The sequence below is a fragment of the Dendrobates tinctorius genome, unplaced genomic scaffold, assembly GCF_039654945.1.
Source record: "Dendrobates tinctorius isolate UK_male_01 unplaced genomic scaffold, ASM3965494v1 ptg000038l, whole genome shotgun sequence".
NCBI lineage: Eukaryota > Metazoa > Chordata > Amphibia > Anura > Dendrobatidae > Dendrobates > Dendrobates tinctorius.
The window spans coordinates 20,259,948-20,283,931 of NW_027361706.1; the positions used below are offsets into that span (position 1 = coordinate 20,259,948).

Sequence of the window (23,984 nt, forward strand, 5' to 3'; positions counted from 1 at the left end):
GGAGCCGTGCGTGCGTAACGTGGGTACAGCGGAGCCGTGTGTGTGTGTGTGTAACGTGGGTACAGCGGAGTCGTGTGCGTGCGTAACGTGGGTACAGCGGAGCCGTGCGTGCGTAACGTGTGTACAGCGGAGCCGTGCGTGCGTAACATGGGTACAGCGGAGCCATGTGTGTGTGTAACGTGGGTACAGCTGAGCCGTGTGTGCGTAACGTGGGTACAGCGGAGCCGTGCGTGCGTAACGTGTGTACAGCGGAGCCGTGCGTGCGTAACGTGGGTACAGCGGAGCCGTGCGTGTGTGTAACGTGGGTACAGCGGAGCCGTGTGTAACGTGGGTACAGTGGAGCCGTGCGTGTGTGACTTGTGTACAGCGGAGCCGTGCGTGCGTAACGTGGATACAGCGGAGCCGTGCGTGCGTAACGTGTGTACGTAACCTGTGTACAGCAGAGCCGTGTGTGTGTAATGTGGGTACAGCAGAGCCGTGCGTGTGTGTAACGTGGGTACAGCGGGGCCGTGCGTGTGTGTAACGTGGGTACAGCGGGGCTGTGTGTGTGTAACGTGGGTACAGCGGGGCCGTGTGTGTAACGTGGGTATAGCGGAGCCGTGCGTGTGTGTAACGTGTGTACAGCGGAGCCGTGCGTGTGTGTAACGTGGGTACAGCGGGGCCGTGCATGCGTAACGTGTGTACGTAACCTGTGTACAGCGGAGCCGTGTGTGTGTAACGTGGGTACAGCGGAGCCGTGTGCGTGCGTAACGTGGGTACAGCGGAGCCGTGCGTGCGTAACGTGTGTACAGCGGAGCCGTGCGTGCGTAACGTGGGTACAGCGGAGCCATGTGTGTGTGTAACGTGGGTACAGCGGAGCCGTGTGTGCGTAACGTGGGTACAGCGGAGCCTTGCGTGTGTACAGCGGAGCCGTGCGTGCGTAACGTGGGTACAGCGGAGCCGTGCGTGTGTGTAACGTGGGTACAGCGGAGCCGTGTGTAACGTGGGTACAGTGGAGCCATGCGTGTGTGACTTGTGTACAGCGGAGCCGTGCGTGCGTAACGTGGATACAGCGGAGCCGTGCGTGCGTAACGTGTGTACGTAACCTGTGTACAGCGGAGCCGTGTGTGTGTAATGTGGGTACAGCAGAGCCGTGCGTGTGTGTAACGTGGGTACAGCGGGGCCCTGCGTGTGTGTAACGTGGGTACAGCGGGGCCGTGCGTGTGTAACGTGGGTACAGCGGGGCTGTGTGTGTGTAACGTGGGTACAGCAGGGCCGTGTGTGTAACGTGGGTATAGCGGAGCCGTGCGTGTGTGTAACGTGTGTACAGCGGAGCCGTGCGTGTGTGTAACGGTACAGCGGGGCCGTGCGTGCGTAACGTGGGTACAGCGGAGCCGTGTGTGTAACGCGGGGCCGTGTCTGTGTGTAACGTGGGTACAGCGGAGCCGTGTGTGTAACGCGGGGCCGTGTCTGTGTGTAACGTGGGTACAGCGGAGCCGTGTGTGTAACGCGGGGCCGTGTGTGTGTGTAACGTGGGTACAGCGGGGCCATGTGTGTAACGTGGGTACAGCGGAGCCGTGCGTGCGTAACGGTACAGCGGAGCTGTGCGTGTAACGCGGGGCCGTGTGTGTGTGTGTAACGTGGGTACAGCGGGGCCGTGTGTGTGTGTAACGTGGGTACAGCGGAGCCGTGCGTGCGTAACGTGGATACAGCGGAGCCGTGTGTGTAACGCGGGGCCGTGTCTGTGTGTAACGTGGATACAGCGGAGCCGTGCGTGTGTAACGTGGATACGGCTGAGCCGTGCATGTGTAACATTGATGTGATGCTGAGCTGCTTGCAGACACGTGATATAGGTATAGTGGAGCTGAGTTTGTGTTTATGTATATAGTACAGCAGCGCATTAAACCGTTGGTCGTCAAGAGGCCTTATTCCAGATCGCTGTTTTAAAACTATGATCAGCAATAAGTGAATAGTGCCCCCCGCAGGCGACAGCTGCATATTATGTCGGCCCCAACTGATTTTGGAGCCGATCGGGGTTGATTGGACCCTTAAATAATAAGGGTCTAGGCATCTATGTGGCTAAGAGGGGGTTAAAAGGACCCCCATTGTGCGGTCCAGTTCCACCTATTAGCCTTGTATAACTGACAAATTTGAGGCAAATTACATTTTTACCACTAAAAAGTACTTAACCCCTTAACGACCATGGGGTATTTTTGGTTTTGCATTTTCATTTTTCCCTCCCCTTCTTTCCAGAGCCATAACTTTTTTATTTTTCCGTCACTATGGCCATGTGAGGGCTTATTTTTTGCGGGACGAGTTGTACTTTTAAATGACACCATTGGTTTTACCATGTTGTGTACTCGAAAACGGGAAAAAAATTCCAAGTGCGGTGAAATTGCCAAAAAAGTGCAATCCCACACTTGTTTTTTGCTAAGGCCTCTTTCACACTTCAGTTATTTGCATCAGTCAAAATCCGCCAAAAGGGCGGAAAAGCGGATCCGTCTGTAACTGATGTGAACGGATGCAATAGGATCCGTTTTATGACGGATCCGCAGAATGAAGAATTTTAAAGGAGCCACTGGCCGGGAAGGGGAGACAGAGAAGAGAGAGAGATTTTGGTTTTTTTGTCCGGCACCCAGACAGAATTTCGGGTTAAATCAGTGTGTGGAGGATCCGCTGGCCAAAAAAACGTTGCAAGCTCCGTTTGGAAGTCTTTGAGGATGTTGACGTACAGTAACATTTTGGCGGATTTGAACAAAAACGGATGCAACGGACGGCAATCCGTCAAGATCCGCCATTAATGAAAGTCAATGGGTAAAAAAACGGATCCGCAAAGAAAAATAGCGGATCCATTTTTTTTCCAAATCGGCGGATCTTGACTGATTGTCAAAAACGGAAGTGTGAAAGAGGCCCAAGTTCACTAGATGCTAAATCTGACCTGCCATTATGATTCTCCAGGTCATTACGAGTTCATAGACACCAAACATGTCTATGTTCTCTTTTATCTAAGTGGTGAAAAAAAATTCCAAAGTTTGCTAAAAAAAAAAAACTTGCGCAATTTTCCGAGACCCGTAGCGTCTCCATTTTTCATGACCTGGGGTCGGGTGACAGCTTATTTTTTCCGTGCCGGGCTGACGTTTTTAATGATACCACTTTTGTGCAGATATGTTCTTTTGCTCGCCCGTTATTGCATTTTAATGCAATGTCTTGACGACCAAAAAAACGTAATTCTGGCGTTTTTAATTTTTTTCTCACTACACCGTTCAGCGATTGGGTTAATGCTTTTTTTTTTTATTGATAGATTGGGCGATTCTGAACGCGGCGATACCTAATATGTGTATGTGGGATTTTTTTTTTACTGTTTTATTTTGATTGGGGCGAAAGGGGGGTGATTTGAACTTTTAGGTTTCTTTAATTTTTTTTTTAAACATTTTTTTTTTTTTTTTTTTTACTTTTGGCATGCTTCAATAGCCTCCGAAGGAGGTTAGAAGCATGCGCAACCCGATCGGCTCTGCTACATATGGGCGATGAGCAGATCGCCCATATGTAGCAGATTTACTGCTGTGCTTTCAGCGCCGACCACCGGGTGGCACTGAAAGCCATATGCCTGGAACAACCATAGAGGTCTCATAGAGACCTCTGGTTGTCCATGCAACATGACGCTGACCCCCGATCACGTGACGGGGGTCGGCGATGACATCATTTCCGGCCCGGCGGCCGGAAATGCTATTTAAATGCCCGCTGTCAGCTTTGACAGCGGGATTTAACTAGTTAATAGGCGCGGGCGGACGGCGATTCCGCTCGCGCCTATTGCGGGCACATGTCAGCTGTTCATGACAGCTGACATGTCCCGGCTTTGATGCGGACTGTGTCCGTCATTAGACATTAAGGGGTTAAAGGAAATCTGTCACCTATCAGCTGCCGACACTGACATCAGGGGCTTATCTACAGTATTCTGTAATGCTGTAGCTAAGCCCCCAGTGTAACCTGAAAGATAAGAAAAAAGAGTTAGATTATACTCACCGGGGGGCGGTCCGGTCTTGGTCCGATGGGCTTTGTGGTCCGGCGCCTCCCTTCTAACAGTGACTTCTTTGCTGCCTGTTGTGGCTCCTGCGCAGGCGCACTGCTCTGCCTTGTTGAGGGCAGAGCAGAATACTGCAGTGCGCAGGCGCCGGACCTATCCTGGTGCCTGCGCACTGCAGGACTCTGCTCTCAACAGGGCAGAGCAGTGCACCTGTGCAGGAGCCACGACAGGCAGCAAAGAAGAGGACGTCACCGTTAGAAGATGGGAGGTGCCGGACTGGACGGCGACACCCATCGGACCGGACCCAACGCCGGGGTGAGTATAATCTAACTCTTTTTTTTTTTCTTTCAGGTTACATCGGGAGTTCTTTTTCTGGTAATCCATGGTTTATGTAGAGTATTTCGTTGTTTAACCATGCTGTTTTCATTGATCCTGAATCCCAGCTGTGTTTTCATCTGCCCTCAACAGAGCAGAAAATTACGCCTGTGCAGGAGCCGCGACAGAAGCAAGGATGAGGACGTCATCACTAGAAGATGGGAGGCACCAGAGCCGCGACACCCATCGGACCCGGCCGCACCAGACCGCCCCCGGTGAGTAGAATATAACTCGTTTTTTTCAGGTTACATCGGGGGCTTATCTACAGCATTACAGAATGCTGTAGATAAGCCCCTGATGGCGATTGCCGCATCTCATAGGGAAAAAAAATAGGTGACAGATTCCCTTTAATTTACTGAGGTAATCTGGAGAAATTCACCCCATGCTTCCAGAATCCCCTCCCACAGGTTGGCTTGGCTTGATGTGCACTTTTTGCGTACTATACGGTCAAGCTGCTCCCACAACAGCTCAATGAGGTTGAGATCTGGTGACTGCGCTGGCCACTCCATTACAAATAGAATACAAGCTGCCTGCTTCTTCCCTAAATAGTTCATGCATAATTTGGAGGTGTGCTTTGGGTTATTGTACTGTTGTAGGATGAAATTGGCTCCAATCAAGCGCTGTCCGCAGGGTATGGCGTTGCAAAATGGAGTGTTAGATGTTGGGTTCCTGTCGCTGCACAGCAGGAATCCCGAGCTTTGCCTTCGGCGGTCTCCCATTCCTCTCCGACCACAGTGGAGCCTGCTCAGCAGACTCGTCGATCCCAGCGCTCTGCTCACACCAGCATTGTAGGTTTGGTTGCTGCTGCCACCTCTGGCTCAGCTATAGCAACGCATGCTGGTCAGCAGCGATCTACTCCAGGGACCAAGTCCTCCTGTCAGTCCACTGAGCATGCCCGTGGGACGATCTCTCATTGGAGATCGGAAGTCACATGCTCAGGTCCTTCTCCAGCTCGGATTGGACCATCAGGAAGGTCCCGGAAGGACGCTGCTATAAAAGGTTCGCATGGCCGCTCGGCCATGTGCTAAGATAGACTTTTGTTGAGACTTGTGTGAGTGATGATGGATGCATGTAACTGGTGACTGACTCATTAACCCCTTCCTTTGATACGTATGTGTTAGGGTTAGTTCAGCCTGAGTCAGCGCCTCATGGTGGCAAAGCATGTGCCACAGTGCTCCAGTCTAGCACAAAGGTTAGCGCCATAGTGCCGCCATATCTCCCATGCCTCTGGGTGGTAGGAGTCTATCCGCTGCACTCTGTGACAGCTAACAGGGCACAGCACTTTCCTAGCGTCACTCTTTAGCGCCGCTGCAGCGGCTCTGAGCACAAGTGGTTCTAGAAGGACTCTGACTCCATGCCTCTGGGCAGAGTTCTGTGACCACATCGCTTGCGCTCACATTATATTAGTGCGACCTTGTGAAGTAACAGGGTTCGCCTCGCACACTCCGGGTGAGGTAACCCGAGCGTGCTATTATCCGCCATTGTCTAGCAGCAGTTTCCATCGTTGCACGGTGAACCCCAGGCTGCGAACGCACCTCATTAACATCTATATTACTTGGTGCGTTCCGCCAGCCTAAAATGGAGTGATAACCTTCCGTATTCAAAATCCCTTTTACCTTGTACAAATCTCCTACTTTACCAGCAGCTAAGCAACCCCAGACCATCACATTACCTCCACCATGCTTGACAGATGGTGTTGGGCACTCTTCCATCATCTTTTCAGTTGTTCTGTGTCTCACAAATATTCTTCTGTGTGATCCAAACACCTCAAACTTGGATTCGTCTGTCCATAACACTTTTTGCAATCTTCCTCTGTCCAATGTCTGTGTTCTTTTGCCCATATTAATCTTTCCCTTTTATTTGCCAGTCTCAGATATGGCTTTTTCTTTGCCACTCTGCCCTGAAGGCCAGCATCCCGGAGTCGCCTCTTCACTGTAGACGTTGACACTGGCGTTGTGTGTACTATTTAATGAAGCTGCCAGTTGAGGACCTGTGAGGCGTCGATTTCTCAAACTACAGACTCTAATGTACTTGACGTGTTGCTCAGTTGTGCAGCGCGGCCTCCCACTTGTCTTTCTACTCTGGATAGAGCCTGTTTGTGCTCTCCTCCGAAGGGAGTAGAATCATAGAATCATAGAATCATAGAATCATAGAATCGTAGAGTTGGAAGGGACCTCCTGGGCCATCTGGTCCAACCCCCTGCTCAAAGCAGGATTCGCTAAATCATCCCAGTCAGATGTCTGTCCAGCCTCTGTTTGAAGACTTCCATTGAAGGAGAACTCACCACTTCTCGTGGCAGCCTGTTCCACTCATTGATCACTCTAACTGTCAAAAAGTTTTTTCTAATATCTAATCTGTGTCTCCTCCCATTCAGTTTCATCCCATTGCTTCTAGTCTTTCCTTGTGCAAATGAGAATAAAGTTGATCCTTCTACAATGTGACAGCCCTTTAGATATTTGTAGACAGCTATTAAGTCTCCTCTCAGTCTTCTCTTTTGCAAACTAAACATTCCCAAATCCTGCAACCTTTCCTCATAAGACAGGGTTTGCAGACCGGTCACCATTCTGGTCGCTCTTTTCTGAACTTGCTCCAGTTTGTTGATGTCTTTTTTAAAATGTGGTGCCCAAAACTGGACACAATATTCCAGATGAGGTCTGACCAAAGAGGAGTAGAGGGAAATAATGACTTCACGTGATCTAGACTGTATGCTTCTGTTAATACATCCTAGAATTGCATTTGCCTTTTTTGCTGCTGCATCACACTGTTGACTCATATTCAGTCTGTGATCTATTAGTATACCCAAGTCTTTTTCACATGTGCTGTCACTTAGCCCTATTCCTCCCATTCTATATATGCTTTTTCCATTTTTATTGCCCAGATGTAGTACTTTGCATTTCTCCCTGTTAAAAACCATTCTGTTAGTTGCTGCCCACTTCTCCAGTTTATTTAAATCTTTTTGAATCCTCTCTCTCTCTTCTCTAGTATTAGCTATCCCTCCTAGCTTTGTGTCATCAGCAAATTTAATCAGTTTACCCTCAATTCCTTCATCTAAATCGTTGATAAAGATGTTGAACAATACAGGGCCCAGGACAGAGCCCTGTGGTACCCCACTTGAGACATTCTTCCAACTGGATGTGCAGCCATTTACGACCACTCTTTGGGTCCGATCACTAAGCCAGTTATGAATCCACCTAACAGTTGCCTTGTCCATTCCATACTTAATCATTTTTTCAATAAGGATTATATGAGAGACTTTGTCAAATGCTTTGCTGAAGTCAAGATATACTATATCTACAGCATTTCCTTGATCCACCCAATCAGTGATACCGTCATAGAAGGAAATTAAGTTAGTCTGACATGACTTATTAGTTACAAACCCATGCTGACTCTGTTTAATCACTTCATTCTTATCCAGGTATTGACATACATGTTGTCTAATAATTTGTTCAAAGATCTTTCCTGGTATAGAAGTCAGACTCACCGGCCTATAGTTACCTGGGTCCACCTTCTTCCCCTTTTTGAAGATAGGAACAACATTTGCTCTTCTCCAGTCTTCTGGCACTTCTCCTGTTCTCCAAGAATTTTCAAAGATTATAGAGAGGGGTTCAAAAATTTCTTCTGCTATCTCCTTCAGTACTCTGGGGTGTAATTCATCTGGACCTGGAGACTTGAATTCATTTAGGCTAGCTAAGTGTTTCCTCACTATCTTTCTGTTTATAGATATCCTGGATTCTTCTATTCCCTTAATAGGACAGTGAATAACAGTTGATGTTACATTTCCTTTCTGAGAGAAAACAGATGCAAAATAGGAATTTAAAAGTTCAGCCTTCTCAACATCCTGTCTTACCATTTCATCATTTTCATCCTGTAAAAATCCTATGGCATCTTTGACTTTTCTTTTACTTTTGACATATCCCCAAAATCCTTTATTATTGCTTTTGACATCTCTTGCAAGCCTCAATTCATTTTCAGCTTTAGATAATCTGATTTGTACACACCGTTGTAGGAAATCTTCAGTTTCTTGGCAATTTCCCGCATGGAATAGCCTTCATTTTTAAGAACAAGAATAGACTGTCGAGTTTCACATGAAAGTTCTTTTTTTCTGGCCATTTTGAAAGTTTAATGGAACCAACAAATGTAATGCTCCAGATTCTCAACTAGCTCAAAAGAAGGTCAGGTTTATAGCTTCTCTAATCAGCCAAACTGTTTTCAGCTGTGCTAACATACCCTTGTGCAAGTATTCTAACCATCCATTAGCCTTCTTACACTGCAAACACAAAGTACCATAAGAACACTGGAGTGATGGTTGTTGGAAAAGGGCCTCTATACACCTATGAAGACATTGCATTACAAACCAGATGTTTGCAGCTAGAATAGTCATTTACCACATTAACAATGTATAGAGTGTATTTCTGTATAATTTAATGTTAGCTTAATTGGCAAAAACAGCTTTTCTTTCAAAATAAGGGAATTTATAAGTGACCCTAAACTTTTGAACGGCAGTGTGTATGTATGTATGTGTGTGTGTGTATATATATATATATATATATATATATATATATATATATATATACATGCACACACAGCTGTGGCAAAAATTAAGAGACAACTGCACAGTTTTATAAAAATCAGCTTCTCTACATGTCTCACAGTCATTCCATTCCAGTGTCACTTGAATTCCAACCAGACTACACCTCATTCTACTCAATGTGCTTCTGATTAGGTGATCACCTGAACCAAATCTTATTTAACAAAGGAAAGTATAAAAACCCTGCTGCGGTGTTCACAATCCTTTTGCAATAGGACAAGCTGGATGGCAAAACAAGTGCTAGTAATATCCCAAAATTAATAGGAATGAAAAAATAACTTTTAATCATGCCGAAGGAGTTGAAAAGACAAGTCTTGAGTGAGGAAAAGAAGAGCTCAATTCTGGCTTTACTAGCAGAGGGATTTATTCCCTGACTCACCTCCTGGGGAGGGGGTTGGGTGTTTAGCTCAGGGCTAAACAGGAGATAGGGACAGGTTGGGGACTTGGGCCTCCCTACCATCAAGTGTATCCCCAAGTTAAGGAGAGCCAGGGCACCCCCTTTAGCCTGAGGGGCAGTTCAGGGGCCCTGGTTCCACGTCTCCTGTTTCCCCGCAACTGCCCCATGACATTATTACCAGCACCCATTTTTTTTCTGGTGAGCCATGGCCCTAATGCAGACCTATCTCCAATTGCTGCAGACCCTCACTGAGGAGCGTGGGGTGCTGCACGGTGTGGTGGAGCTGCAGCAGTTTGTGGGGTTCAGGGCCTCAGCTCAGGTTCAGGCTCAACCAGAACCCAAGTTATCTCTCCCAGACAGGTTTTCTGGAGGGAGAGATAATTTTTTGTTTTTTTCAGGAGGCCTGCAAGCTACACTTCAGGCTCCGCCCTCGTTCATTAGGGAGTGAGGAACAGCGGGTGGGATTCATCATATCTCTCCTTAAAGTTGTTCCCCTATCCTGAGCCTTCTCCCTGCCGGCCGATTCATCATCTCTACGGTCGGTGGACGAGTTTTTTGCGGCTTTGGCGAATTTGCCCCCTGTAGTCCTTGCTAGGGAGGAGGACTCAATGGTGCAGTCGGACGAGCCCAGGCAGGTGGGAGGAGTTTGTTCCCCAATGGTGCTGCCTGCGGCTTGTCATGGTTTGGGGGCATGTTTTAGCTGTGAGCAGACTGGTCATTTTATCAGGGTCTGCTCAGCTTGCGCCAAACTTCCGTACCACCTAAGAAGCCGCGTCCCCCTGGTCGTGTGGAGGGAGGCGACCAGGGAGTGTATATTTCCTCCATTTTGCCCACTCTGTGTACTTTGTCAGCAGAAGTGGTGGTTGGCAGGGTACCTGAGGGCATACCGGTGTTTGTGGAGTCAATCTGCTGGATGCTCACTTTGTCCAGACCCATGGCCTGAGGTGTAGGACGCTGGCCAAACCCCTTAGCGTCCAGACCATTGACTCTGTCCCACTGAGCCAGGGGAGGTTGACCCAAGTCATGGAAAAAATACATTTGCGTATAGGGACATATCATGTAGAGTCCCTGTCATGCTACGTCTTGGGGGTGAATTCCATCAACCATCGTTTTAGGCCTCCCTTGGTTGGAAAAACACAACCCAATCATAGATTGGCAGTCTAGGGAAGTAGTCAGCTGGGATCAGTCGTGTGAGGGTTGCTGCCTGGGGGCTACTGTCTCTGCCATCTTTCTACAACCGTCCCCTTCTTCTCCAGTGGGGGCAGCAGAGGTGCTGCCAGGGAGTAGGGGCAAGTCTCTACCCTCACCACATGCTAACTCTGGGTGTCGGAGTCCTCTTAGGAGGAGGCGTCAGAGGAGTCAGTCATCTGTGTCAGAGTCCGGATGCTCTGATATAAACGTTTTTCCTTTCAGGCCATCGGGAGTTAATATTAGTTTTTCCCTCCAGTGACAGCTGGTGTTACTACAACTGTAGTTGGTCGGCTGCTGGGTTATCCTCACCCCGGTGGCTGCTGGTGTTACTACATGTTTAGTTAGTCAGCAGGTGGTGACTACTCCCACTTCCCTTTATAAGGCCACCTGGTGCTGCAATTCACTGTTGGTAATACTGGTCATTTGCTAACCAACCTTGGTGAAGACTGGGACCTGCCTGGTGCAGAGGGGGTTCAGCTTGTCTTGAGCAGTTTTGATGCTGCTGGATGCTGATCGGGTGCCTTACTCTGCTGGTGGGAGCATTGGCAGCAGATAAAGCTAAGCTTTGGTTTTTAGTTGCTTTAACCCCGTGGTGTCTGTTTTATATTTCCTTTCGTGTTATTGGTGCGGTGCAGTTCACTTCCCTGTCTTACTTCCTGGGGAGGGGGTTGGGTGTTTAGCTCAGGGCTAAACAGGGGACTTGGGACTCCCTACCATCAAGTGTACCCCCAAGTTAAGGAGAGTCAGGGCACCCCCTTTAGCCTGAGGGGCAGTTCAGGCAGGGGACCTGGTTCCACGTCTCCTGTTTCCCCGCAACTGCCCCGTGACAAGGATTGGACCATAGAGGACTGGAGTAAGGTAATCTTCTCTGATGAGTCTAATTTTCAGCTTTGCCCAACACCTGGTCGTGTAATGGTTTAGATGGAGACCTGGAGAGGCGTACAAGCCACAGTGTCTTGCACCCACTGTGAAATTTGGTGGAGGATCAGTGATGATCTGGGGATGCTTCAGCAAGGCTGGAATTGGGCAGGTTTTTCTTTGTGAAGGACGGATTAATCAAGCCGCATACAAGGTTATCCTGGAAACACAGTTGATTCCTTCTGCTCAGGCAATGTTTTCCGACTCTGAGGACTGTTTTTCCAGCAGGGCAATGCGCCATGCCACACAGCAAGGTCAATCAATGTGTGGATGAAGGACCACCACATCAAATCCCTGACATGGCCAGCCCGGTCTCCAGACCTGAACCCCATTGAAAACCTCTGGAATGTAATCACGAGGAAGATGGATAGTCACAAGCCATCAAACAAAGAACAACTGCTTAAATTTTTGTACCAGGAGTGGCAAAAGGTCACCCAAAAGCAGCGTGAAAGACTGGAGGAAAGCAGCCCAGACACATGAAAGCTGTGATTAAAAATCATGGTTATTCCACAAAATAGTGATTTCTGAACTCTTCCTGAGTTTAAACAGTTGTTTCTAAATGAACTTGTTTTCTTAGCATTATTTGAGGTCTTCAAGCACTGCATTTTTTGTTATTTTGAGCATTTCTCATTTTCAGAAAATAAATACAAAATTTAGTGCTTGGAAATTCGAAGCTATGTTGTCAGTAGTTTATAGAATAAAAGAGCAATTTACATTTTACTCAAAAATATACCTATAAAGGGAAAAATCCAACAAACTGAAAATTTTGCTGTAGTCTCTTAAATTTTGCCAGAGCTGTATTAGGGCAGTAAAAAATTGCTGAGTTAGTAAAGTGACATGGTAAAGTTTTAAAAAAAAATGTCATCCACAGTGGAGGCCTTCTCAATATCCAACACGTGCTCCCTCACTCTAAATTTAAGTTCCCTTGTGGTCAGCCCGACATATACTTTCCCACACAGGCATTCAGCGTGATATATCACCCCCTTGGAACTACATGTGAGGTGTTTCCGAATATCGTAAAGACGTGATCCATCAAAATTTTTGCATTTCTTGGATTTGTTCAGAGTCAAACAAGCCTTACATAGGCCACATGGGAAGAACCCTGGGCCTAGGGACCTACTGCTGGAGACTCTTGGGGGATTGTAGTGACTATGCACCAAAAGATCTTTAAAATTGGCCGAACGTCGAGCTACACACTGGGGGGAAGGAGGTAAAGCCCTTTTCAAAATGGGGTCCGTAAGGAGGACATTCCAATGTTTATTGATGAATTTTTCTATGTTATGCCACTAACTATTAAAGGTGGAGATAAATCTTACCTGTTTGTTGTTCTCTTTATCTGCAATTTGGTAACTATATAGCAGTTCATTCCTAGATGTTGCAACCGCTCTTTTGTACCCCCTCCTGATCATCCTTCGACTGTAGCCCCTATCCTCAAATCTCCTGGTCAGTTCTGCTCACTGTTTCTCAAACCTTATTGAATCCGAACAAAATCTCTTAGCATGTAAAAACCGACCTATAGGGATACTACGGATGATGCTTGCTGGGTGGGCAGAGCCTGCTTGTAAACACGAGTTTGTGGCTGTCGGCTTCCTGTATACATCTGTATGGATCATCCCATCATTGGAAGCTTCAATCCAGATGTCAAGGAACTGCAGGGGCGTGTTTTACTGAATATAAGTAAGGCTGTACCTTTGTTTTTAATATCCAGAGCGGTTTATGTCATTTTAATAAACTCGCTTGGATATTTCCACAATACTGCTTCCTATGCCTACCTCAACAGCAGCCTAACGTCTTCCACAAATCTCTACTGAAACCTTTTGAAGCAGTCCGGGGAGACTCCGAGTCTGCTGCTTCTCCTGTTTTGGTCGAGGGGCAGGTGGAGTACGAGGTTGGTCATATCGTAGATTCCAGGTTGGTACGGCGGTCGGTACAGTACCTGGTTCATTGGACCGAAAAACAGGTCCTGGGTACCGGCCCGGTTGATGCATGCTGATCGCCTGGTGCGGACTTTCCACGCTAAGTACCCGGGCAAGCCTGGGGGTACAGAGGTCCCCCCGTTGAGAGGGGGGTACTGTCATGATCTCAGTGCGGGTTTGACTCGCACACGTGGGGTTAATGTCTGGAACCAGTGCTGATGACTGGCATTTCTGGGGTTAAAGGTTGTGATCCCGGTGCAGGCTTACCTGCACACCTGGGGCTATGATTGTGGCCTCTCCCTGGTTTTGGGAGAGGCTTCTTATAGCCTCAGGACGCTCCCATCCCTGTCAGTTATACTCTTGCCCTTGGCATAGTGTGGTGACCCCTGAGAGTGTTAGTGCTGTGTTCTGGTTGCTTGATAATCTGTGTATGACTCGGTCTGTTCTCTGGATATTGCTTTGGATTCTGCTTGGTACCTTCTATGTCTGTTTGGTTTTGACTGCTGCTTGGCCCTGACTATCCACTCTGTCTCATCCTTGGTACGTTACGGCTATCTCTGTGTGTGAAACCCGTTTTGCCTGACTCTGAGTAATTCTGTATAGTGTCTTTCCATCTCACTAAGCAGGATGCTAAGCCCCGTCCCCTTGCAGTCACATGACCGTAGGTCCCGTGTCTGCTTGCTAAATTTCAGCATCCACAGGTCCTGTGCATCGGTACTTTCTGGCTGTACCTGACCCCGGTACCCCTACAGTGCGGGTGAGTCCCTGCTCAGCGGAGGCTGCACGCCGGGGCTGACAGGATCCTGACACTCAGTGAGCAAGTACAGTGCGGTGTTCCTGACAGGTATGTTTTTTGGTGCATCGGGAAAAATGGCATGAAACTCTGACAACATTGTTTAAAGCTGTGAACTAGGTATCAGGAATGCTTCCAGGAGCGATCCCCATGATGTCCCTGTGTCATTTGAGCAGTGTTTCCATCATTTTCTGACGTTTTTAGATGTTAAAAGGACCCAAGGGGGGATTGCGGTAAAAATGCTCGGGTCACCCATAGACATTACATTGGGCTCGTTGTTCTGTCCGAGTACCCGAGTATTCCAATTTGCTCGAATCGACCAATGAGCACCCGAGCATATTGATTATCAGATATCAACCAAAGTGCAGTGTACACAGAAGTCTGTCAATCAGTGGTTTAGGCAGAGCTCAGCATTCAGATAACTGTTAGAGCTCCATCAGATGAGACAGTGATTTTATCAAAATAACAGCAAGAAATCCAGTGAGTGGCATATTGCTGGAATAAGGGTCTCTGCCCCTGCATTATGCTGCTTTCAGATGGGGTAGAAAAAAACTGGCAACAGATTTCCTTTAAAAAGGGGTTGTCCAGTAGTGGAAACAATCTTTAAAGCTATAGCCTTATTTGAAACTGCAAGGTAGCTAGAGCCCTCGTAAAGTAAAAACACTCGTCCATATATACTGTATATTTATTTTAGTTTTATTTTTGTGAGGGATATTGTGTACCTGATTATTTTTTTTACCAATATTCAATCTATATTTGTCATGATCCCAGTGCAGGTTTTTGAGCGGCACGTCAGGGGTTAGTATCTGGAGCTCAGTGCAGGTTTTGACCTGCACACCTGAGGTTAATGATTGTGGCCTCTCTTTGGTTCTGGGAGAGCTTCTTAAACCCCTGGGAAGCTCCAATCCCTGCCAGTTATACTTTTGCCTTTGGCCGAGTGTGGTGACCTCTGTGTGCCTGTTCGTTGTTATAGCTTGTTTATATGGTTCTGACCCGGTTCTGTTCCCCGTTGTGAGTTTGCCTGTTGATTCTGTACTGCGCTACCCTCTCTGTGTATGACTCATTGCCTGTGATCTGACTACGCTCTGCTCGCCCCTCTTGTACCTTGCAGCTATCTCTGTGTATGACTCATTGGCTACGTCCTGACTATCCTCCCTGTCTATGCCCCTTGGTAACTTTGTCTCGCAGTTACCCTGCTAGGAGTTCTCTTGCAGCTCCTAGCTCTCTGGAGCTTAGGCCACGCCCCTAGTAGTCACGTGCTTCAGGTCCTGCTGTTCTGAAGTACGCATCTACTCGGCTGCTGCCCGCTCCACAGGTATGTTTGAGCACAGTTCGCTTTACTCAGGACTCGCGCACTGGCTCAGTGAGCAAGTTCAGTGCGGTGTTCCTGACAATATTCATGTTTAAATGTAAAATTCTTAATTTGTAAAACTATCATTTTGAAGAGGTATGGGGGAGAAGCTGCCCGAGAGAATTTGTTTGCTTAGTGTACAAGTCTGATTAGCCAAATAAGTCACCTTAAGTGTAAATTATATATCAACACCCAAAATTTCTCTTCTCATAGCGATATAAGATTTCTCAGTCTTTTGCATAGTGTAAGATTTTTATCCCTTTGAGAAAGAGTTTTAATCATTCAAAAGGGGATAATCAGAATAAGTCCTGACAATACTCAGACGTTTTGTTGGTGATTCTTTTTTCTGCTGTTTTCCTTGAGAAGATCTTCTCTGTCTTTAAGAAAGTCTGATGCTTGTTCTGCTGCTGAAAATGTTTGTGTTCTTCCTCCAGGTAAAAACACTTTAAGATTCGCCGAGAATTGTAATGAGACGCGGGTTTTCTTCTATACTAGCTCAGTGCATATTCCACTAAAGACGCGTCTTTCTTTGTTACTTCCACCGAGTAGTCACTGAAAATTAACACTCTACGTCCATCGAGCACCAGGGGTGGAGAGGATTTTCTGTACCGTTGTAAGATGTCCACTTTGTCTGCATAGCTCAGGTATTTCGCAGTACCAGGCCCGGGCTTATAAGCAGGGGATTCTTGTGGAGGTGGTGGTGGTGGGCCGACTCTGTGAGCGCATTTCACCTTCAATGGTGTATTAAGGCCCAGAGCGTTTGGTAGGTCTAGTGTGCATATACTTGTAAGCTGGCTACGGGTCATAGATTCTGGTAAACCCATGATCACAAGATTGCTTCTATTCTCCAGATCATCATATGCAGCAAGATCACATCTTTAATATGCATTTAATTCATTTATTTGCTGATATATATTTATTCAGATGAAAGTAAAATTCTCTCTCAAATTGGCACCGGCCGCGCCTGCGCAGTAGCATCTATTGGATCACCAATCTTGGAGGAGACAATTTTTTTTTCTCTAACAAACCGCCGGCGCCTGCCTGCTGAATGTGATTTTTTTTTCAAAACATATAGTCAGTGTGTAAAATAGGGGGCAGATCACTGAGGGTAAGAAAAGCTAAGAAGAGCACCACATGAAGCCTCCCCACAGGCCCGCCCCGGAGTGGAAAGAGATGAAAACATTCTCCACAAGAATTGGCCTGTACTAAAAACAGACCCAATTCTGGCAGCACAATTACCAAAAAATCCCCTTATAACGGCCAGGAGGGGTAGGAGTCTGAAGGACATGTTACTGAGGAGCCACTATACTGCCAAGGTGTCCAATCCCTTCACCTCTTCTGAAAGTAAACCGAGACGGGCTGGTACCCCTTTAGTGACTGTCGGGCCTGTGAAAATATCATCAGGAGTACAGAATTTATGTCCTCTGATGGGTCGTTATCTTGACATTTTAAGGTTTTTCATGGATGTGATACGAAAACTCTAACGGTAAGGGGGATTGATTGTGTTAATGGGGGAATTAGGGGTTGTGATTTAAAACAGATATTGGCACAATTAGAATGCCAATGGATCAGTCATTTGGAATCCATGGCCCCCCAAATGCTTAACTGAAAAATGAAGCTTTCTCCCATTTCTTTGAATAATCCATTAACATCAACAATGTCCATTGTATAGGGAATATTCAAGGTTCCTGATATCTCTGCGCTTTTATTTTAATTGTGTGTTTTTTGTCTGTTTGTAGCTGATACATTATTGAAGATTTATCTTTTCCTTATGGCTATTCATGAAATGTATGTGTGATATGGGATTCTTGTGTGACCATCATATGAGGACCCCTCTGGTGTCAGGATGAACACTTCTGAACACTTCATCTTGAACGCCATGTTATTGGTTGACACAGTAATGATAGTGTTGTTCATGTACTCTTGTATATATAGCTATTTACATTTTTGCACATATGCACCTTAATTATATATTTTTTTAAATGCCGCACTTTATAATGCTATGGTATATTAGTAGATTCCAATGCAATAATGTTGTTTTCTCTATTTGAGTATATTAAGCACATGTGCACTTTATTATACCTAATATTACCCATTGTGTGACATACTTTCATTAATGTGACTAGTGGTTATGATTTTACACTGGCACTTGTAATATCTGTTGTTTTCATTATCTAATATGGTGATTTATTTTACCCCACTAATAATGGTAGACTCCATGGGACTCCTTAAACATGTCCGCCGGCTGAGAGTGCACTCCTGAACGCTGGTCCGTCCTTCCTGGAATCCAACTTGACAACGCACCTGTCTGTGACGCCATCGGGGGATTTCCCCGGACGTGCACTTTAGATATATCCATATGAGCCACCATTACACATTACCTCTCTTAGGATAAGTATATATAGAGAAGCTATGGATGTACTTGACTCATACTGATAACTTTTTGTCTGCTGTGATTATTTTCCTGTCTTTTGAGGTGATATATGTTTATCTGCTGGATTTATAATATCCTTTATATACTTTCAATTGTTCCTCTGTTCTATGAGAGCCCAAGTCTGTGAGTGCTCCCCAGGTGACACTTGTTGTTTCTTTCTTGATGTACAGCCTGTATATATTTTCTTTATTACTGATTTTGATTAAATAAGAAACATATATTTGTTTATATTTATGAAGTCAGCATTCAATTTTTTCTTCAGTTTCATTTATTATACCCTGGAGACGAGTGAACAAAAGCACAAGAGGGAGGACACAGACTGAGTCTGGGCCCTCCCTCTTGTGCTTCTGCTCACTGGATCCCTCTCAACAGTGAGGACAGTAATGCTCTGATGGCGGTCCTGTCCACACATAAAAGTATAAAATAAAGACTCTGACACATCATGGAAAGTTTAAATAGTGGGAAGTTTATTATATGCTTTATTATATATTATTTATTATATTTATATATTATCTATTTATATATTATCTATTTATTATATATTTAATATATTATATTTATATTATATATTTATTATATTATATTAAATTATATTATTATTTATTATATATATATATATATATATATTAATCTATTATATATTTAACATATTATATTTATATTATATATTTATTATATTATTTTAAATTATATTATTATTTATTATATATATTTTAATATATATTTAACATGTTATATTTATATTATATATTTATTATATTATATATTATATTTTACTATATATTTATTATATTAAATTATATTATTATTAATTATATATTTATTATATTATATATATTAATCTATTATATATTTAACATATTTATATTCTATATTTATTATATTATATTAAATTATATTATTATTTATTATATTATATATATTTATTTTATATATATTAATATATTATATATTTAACATGTTATATTTATAGTATTTGAGGTTGAAGGGAGACATTAAGTCCATCTAGTTCAACCTATAGCCTAACATGTTGATCCAGAGGAAGGCAAAAAAAACCCATGTGGCAAACAGTGCCACATTGGGGAAAAAAATTCCTTCCTGACTCCACATACGGCAATCAGACTAGTTCCCTGGATCAACGCCCTATCAAGGAATCTAGTCTATATCCCCTGTACACCATACCAGCATACTTCTCTACTTTCTCCAATTCTTCATCCGTCACGTCTTCTATCTGTTCTTCTAGGACCGTCAGCCATGTTTCTCTTCCAGCCATGTTCTTCTCCTTGTAGGTCCTGCAGCTCTGTTTCCAGGCATCAGTGGATATTCCTCTCCCTCTTCCATGCCCAGTGGTCAGGGTCTTCTGCCATGATCTAGAATAAAATAAGTGATTATAATCAGAGTGTAAAGGGCATATGTCACCATTAGTGTTGAGCATTCCGATACCGCAAGTATCGGGTATCGGCCGATACTTGCTGTATCGGAATTCCGATACCGACTTCCGATATTTTTTCAATATCGGAAGTCGGCATCGGAATCGGAAGTTCAAAGTTGATTGACAGCCTGACATCATCATGATGCGCGGTGTGTGCGCATCATGATGCGCCGTCATTTCGGGCCTTCCGGGGGTCTCTGCCGGGGGGCTGTGTGGACTGCCCGGGGTCTGTACCGGCCTGCCGGGGGGCTGTGCCGGCCTGCCGGTGGTCTGTGCACCCTGTGGGGGTCTGTGCCGGCCTGCCAGTGGTCTGTGCACCCTGTGGGGGTCTGTACCGGCCTGCCGGGGGGCTGTGCCGGCCTGCCGGTGGTCTGTGCACCCTGTGGGGGTCTGTACCGGCCTGCCGGGGGGCTGTGCCGGCCTGCCGGGGGGCTGTGCTGATGTCCGGGGGTCTGTGCAAGCATCGTCCGATGGGACTACAAGTCCCATCTGGCGATGCCTGCTACCATGACAGTGATTGACACATTAGCCAATGATGGGACAGTAGTAGTCCCATCATCCGGCTAATGTGTTAAATGTTAAAAGAAAAAAAAAATACTACATACATACTACATACATACTACATGCATGCTACATACATACTACATGCTACATACATACTACATATATACTACATACATACTACATACATGCTACATACATACTGCATGCTACATACATACTACATACATACTACATGCATGCTACATGCATGCTACATACATACTACATAGATACTACATGCATGCTACATACATACTACATGCATGCTACATACATACTACATGCATGCTACATACATACCACATGCATGCTACATACATACCACATACATACTACATACATACTACATACATACTACATGCTACATACATACTACATATATACCTTATGCATGCTACATACATACTACATGCTACATACATACCACATACATACTACATACATGCTACATACATACTACATACATTCTACATACATACTACATGCATGCTACATACATACTACATACATACTACATACATGCTACATACATACTACATGCATGCTACATGCATGCTACATACATACTACATGCTACATACATACCACATACATACTACATACATACTACATACATACTACATACATGCTACATACATACTACATATATACTACATGCATGCTACATACATACTACATGCTACATACATACCACATACATACTACATACATGCTACATACATACTACATATATACTACATGCATGCTACATACATACTACATATATACTACATGCATGCTACATACATACTGCATGCTACATGCATGCTACATACATACTACATACATACTACATGCTACATACATACCACATATATACTACATACATACAATACATTCATACAATACATACATAGACATACAGTACATATAACATAGAGTAACATACTTACCAATACGTGTCACATTGTTCCCCGAAGCCATTGTCTTTTCCGGAATAAATATTAACATAACAAACCACAAAAATACTCACCCACGATCCGAAGCAGTCCACGAGTGTGTCCCACGACGATCTTGGGTAGAGAACTGCAGCATCAGATGATGCTGCCGTTCTCTACGGGCTGCAGGAATCCAATGACGGAAGGTAGGTATCCTTCCGCACTGTATTCCTCCGCCACTTAAAAAAAAAAAAGTCCCTAGTCTCACTTTATGCCATTGCTGCGTGGGAAATTCCCACACAGCAATGGCATAAAGTGAGACTAGGGACTTTTTTTTTTTTTAAGTGGCGGAGGAATACAGTGCGGAAGGATACCTACCTTCCGTCATTGGATTCCTGCAGCCCGTAGAGAATGGCAGCATCAGCTGATGCTGCAGTTCTCTACCCAAGATCGTCGTGGGACACACTCGTGGACTGCTTCGGATCGTGGGTGAGTATTTTTGTGGTTTGTTATGTTAATATTTATTCTGGAAAAGACAATGGCTTCGGGGAACAATGTGACAAGTATTGGTAAGTATGTTACTCTATGTTATATGTACTGTATGTCTATGTATGTATTGTATGAATGTATTGTATGTATGTAGTATATATGTGGTATGTATGTAGCATGTAGTATGTATGTAGTATGTATGTAGCATGCATGTAGCATGCAGTATGTATGTAGCATGCATGTAGTATATATGTAGTATGTATGTATCATGTAGTATGTATGTAGTATGCATGTAGTATATATGTAGCATGTAGTATGTATGTAGTATGCATGTAGTATGTATGTAGTATGTATGTAGCATGCATGTAGTATATATGTAGTATGTATGTAGCATGTATTATGTATGTAGCATGCATGTAGTATATATGTAGTATGTATGTAGCATGTAGTATGTATGTAGTATGCATGTAGTATATATGTAGAATGTATGTAGCATGTAGTATGTATGTAGCATGCATGTAGTATATATGTAGTATGTATGTAGCATGTAGTATGTATGTAGCATGCATGTAGTATGTATGTAGCATGCATGTAGTATATATGTAGTATGTATGTAGCATGTAGTATGTATGTAGCATGTAGTATGTATGTAGCATGCATGTAGTATATATGTAGTATGTATGTAGCATGTAGTATGTATGTAGTATGCATGTAGTATATATGTAGTATGTATGTAGCATGTAGTATGTATGTAGCATGTAGTATATATGTAGTATGTATGTAGCATGTAGTATGTATGTAGCATGCATGTAGTATATATGTAGTATGTATGTAGCATGTAGTATGTATGTAGCATGCATGTAGTATATATGTAGTATGTAGCATGTAGTATGTATGTAGCATGCATGTAGTATGTATGTGGTATGTATGTAGCATGTAGTATGTATGTAGCATGCATGTAGTATATATGTGTTATGTATGTAGCATGCATGTAGCATGCATGTAGTATGTATGTAGTATGTATGTGGTATGTATGTAGCATGCATGTAGTATGTATGTAGTATATATGTGGTATGTATGTAGTATATATGTGGTATGTATGTAGCATGTAGTATGTATGTAGCATGTAGTATGTATGTAGCATGCAGTATGTATGTAGCATGCATGTAGTATATATGTAGTATGTATGTAGTATATATGTAGTATGTATGTTGCATGTAGTATTTATGTAGTATGAATGTAGCATGTATGTAGTATGCATGTTGTATGTATGTAGCATGTATGTAGCATGTAATTTTTTTTTTTTTTTTTTTTTTTTACATTCAACACATTAGCCGGATGATGGGACTACTACTGTCCCATCATTGGCTAATCTGTCAATCACTGTCATGGTAGCAGGCATCGCCCGATGGGACTTGTAGTCCCATCGGACGATGCCTGCACAGACCCCTGAAGCCTGCACAGACCACCGGCAGGCCGGCACAGCCCCCCGGCAGGCCGGCACAGCCCCCCGGAGCCTGCACAGACCACCGGCAGGCCGGCACAGCCCCCCGGCAGGCCGGCACAGCCCCCCGGAGCCTGCACAGCCCCCCGGCAGGCCGGCACAGCCCCCCGGCAGGCCGGCACAGCCCACCGGAGCCTGCACAGACCACCGGCAGGCCGGCACAGCCCCCCGGCAGGCCGGCACAGCCCACCGGAGCCTGCACAGACCACCGGCAGGCCGGCACAGCCCCCCGGCAGGCCGGCACAGACCACCGGAGCCTGCACAGACCCCCTGGCAGGCCGGCACAGCCCCCCGAAAGGCCCGTACAGACCCCAGAGAGGCTGTACAAGGCAAAAACAGGGTTTTTCTTATTCCGATACCGGAAGTCCCATAGACTTGAATGGGACTTCCGGTATCGGAATCGGCGATACCGATACTTTTTTTAAAGATCGGCCGATCCATTCCGATCCGATACTTTGAAGTATCGGACGGTATCGCTCAACTCTAGTCACCATTAATCATAATCTAATTTGCATATATTTTAGGCCTGATGATACTGGTGTGTGATGACTGAAAATCCATGGCAGAATGACTTTATAATCACTTATTAAAGTTTTCTTGCTTGACATTAAAGCAAGCATGTCATGAGTCCAGCTATGGCTGCAGTCATAAAATGCTCTGCCTAATATCAGGATTACATGACCATTTTGACGTGGCTTTACAGAGTAAGTACAAGTGCCTCATCAGGTCTAAGGGATTTACTTAAGCATACTATTTATATTGTGATCTCTATTTACAGATCAGCTTTATATTATTACTGTCTATATTACTCACCAGATCACATGTGTCCCGATCCACCCAAGCCCGGAATCCCATCCTGGTGAGCAGAACATTGCGGCATTGTAGCAGTCGGTCCTTCTTCATCCTCCACTTCCGTCCAAGGGCCCAGCGGTAGATCTTCTGTCGATATCGCACCTCTTCTTGCTCAAACTGGTTGGCTAAAAACCTTGGAGGGAAGAGAAATGAAACGAAATAAATTACAATCCACTTCAGGAGAAAATACAGACAACAACAACAAATGCCATTATCATGTATTTAGCCGAGTGGCCGAAAAGAGATTTTGGTTTTACAATAAAATAAAACAATGTTATTTA

The 23,984-nt window shown here is 44.8% G+C and overlaps 1 long non-coding RNA gene across 3 annotated transcripts; it reads left to right on the forward strand.

The window, feature by feature from the left end:
- The first annotated feature begins 1,646 nt into the window (after positions 1-1,646).
- On the forward strand, positions 1,647-23,984 carry LOC141088252 (uncharacterized). 3 transcript variants are annotated; one of them, XR_012231864.1, is made up of 3 exons: positions 1,647-1,832; positions 4,472-4,593; positions 23,668-23,984. It is a non-coding gene; the product is annotated as an uncharacterized lncRNA (long non-coding RNA). The 3 variants fall into 3 exon arrangements; XR_012231865.1 differs by lacking the exon at positions 23,668-23,984 and adding an exon at positions 15,967-18,196; XR_012231866.1 differs by lacking the exon at positions 23,668-23,984 and adding an exon at positions 17,746-18,196.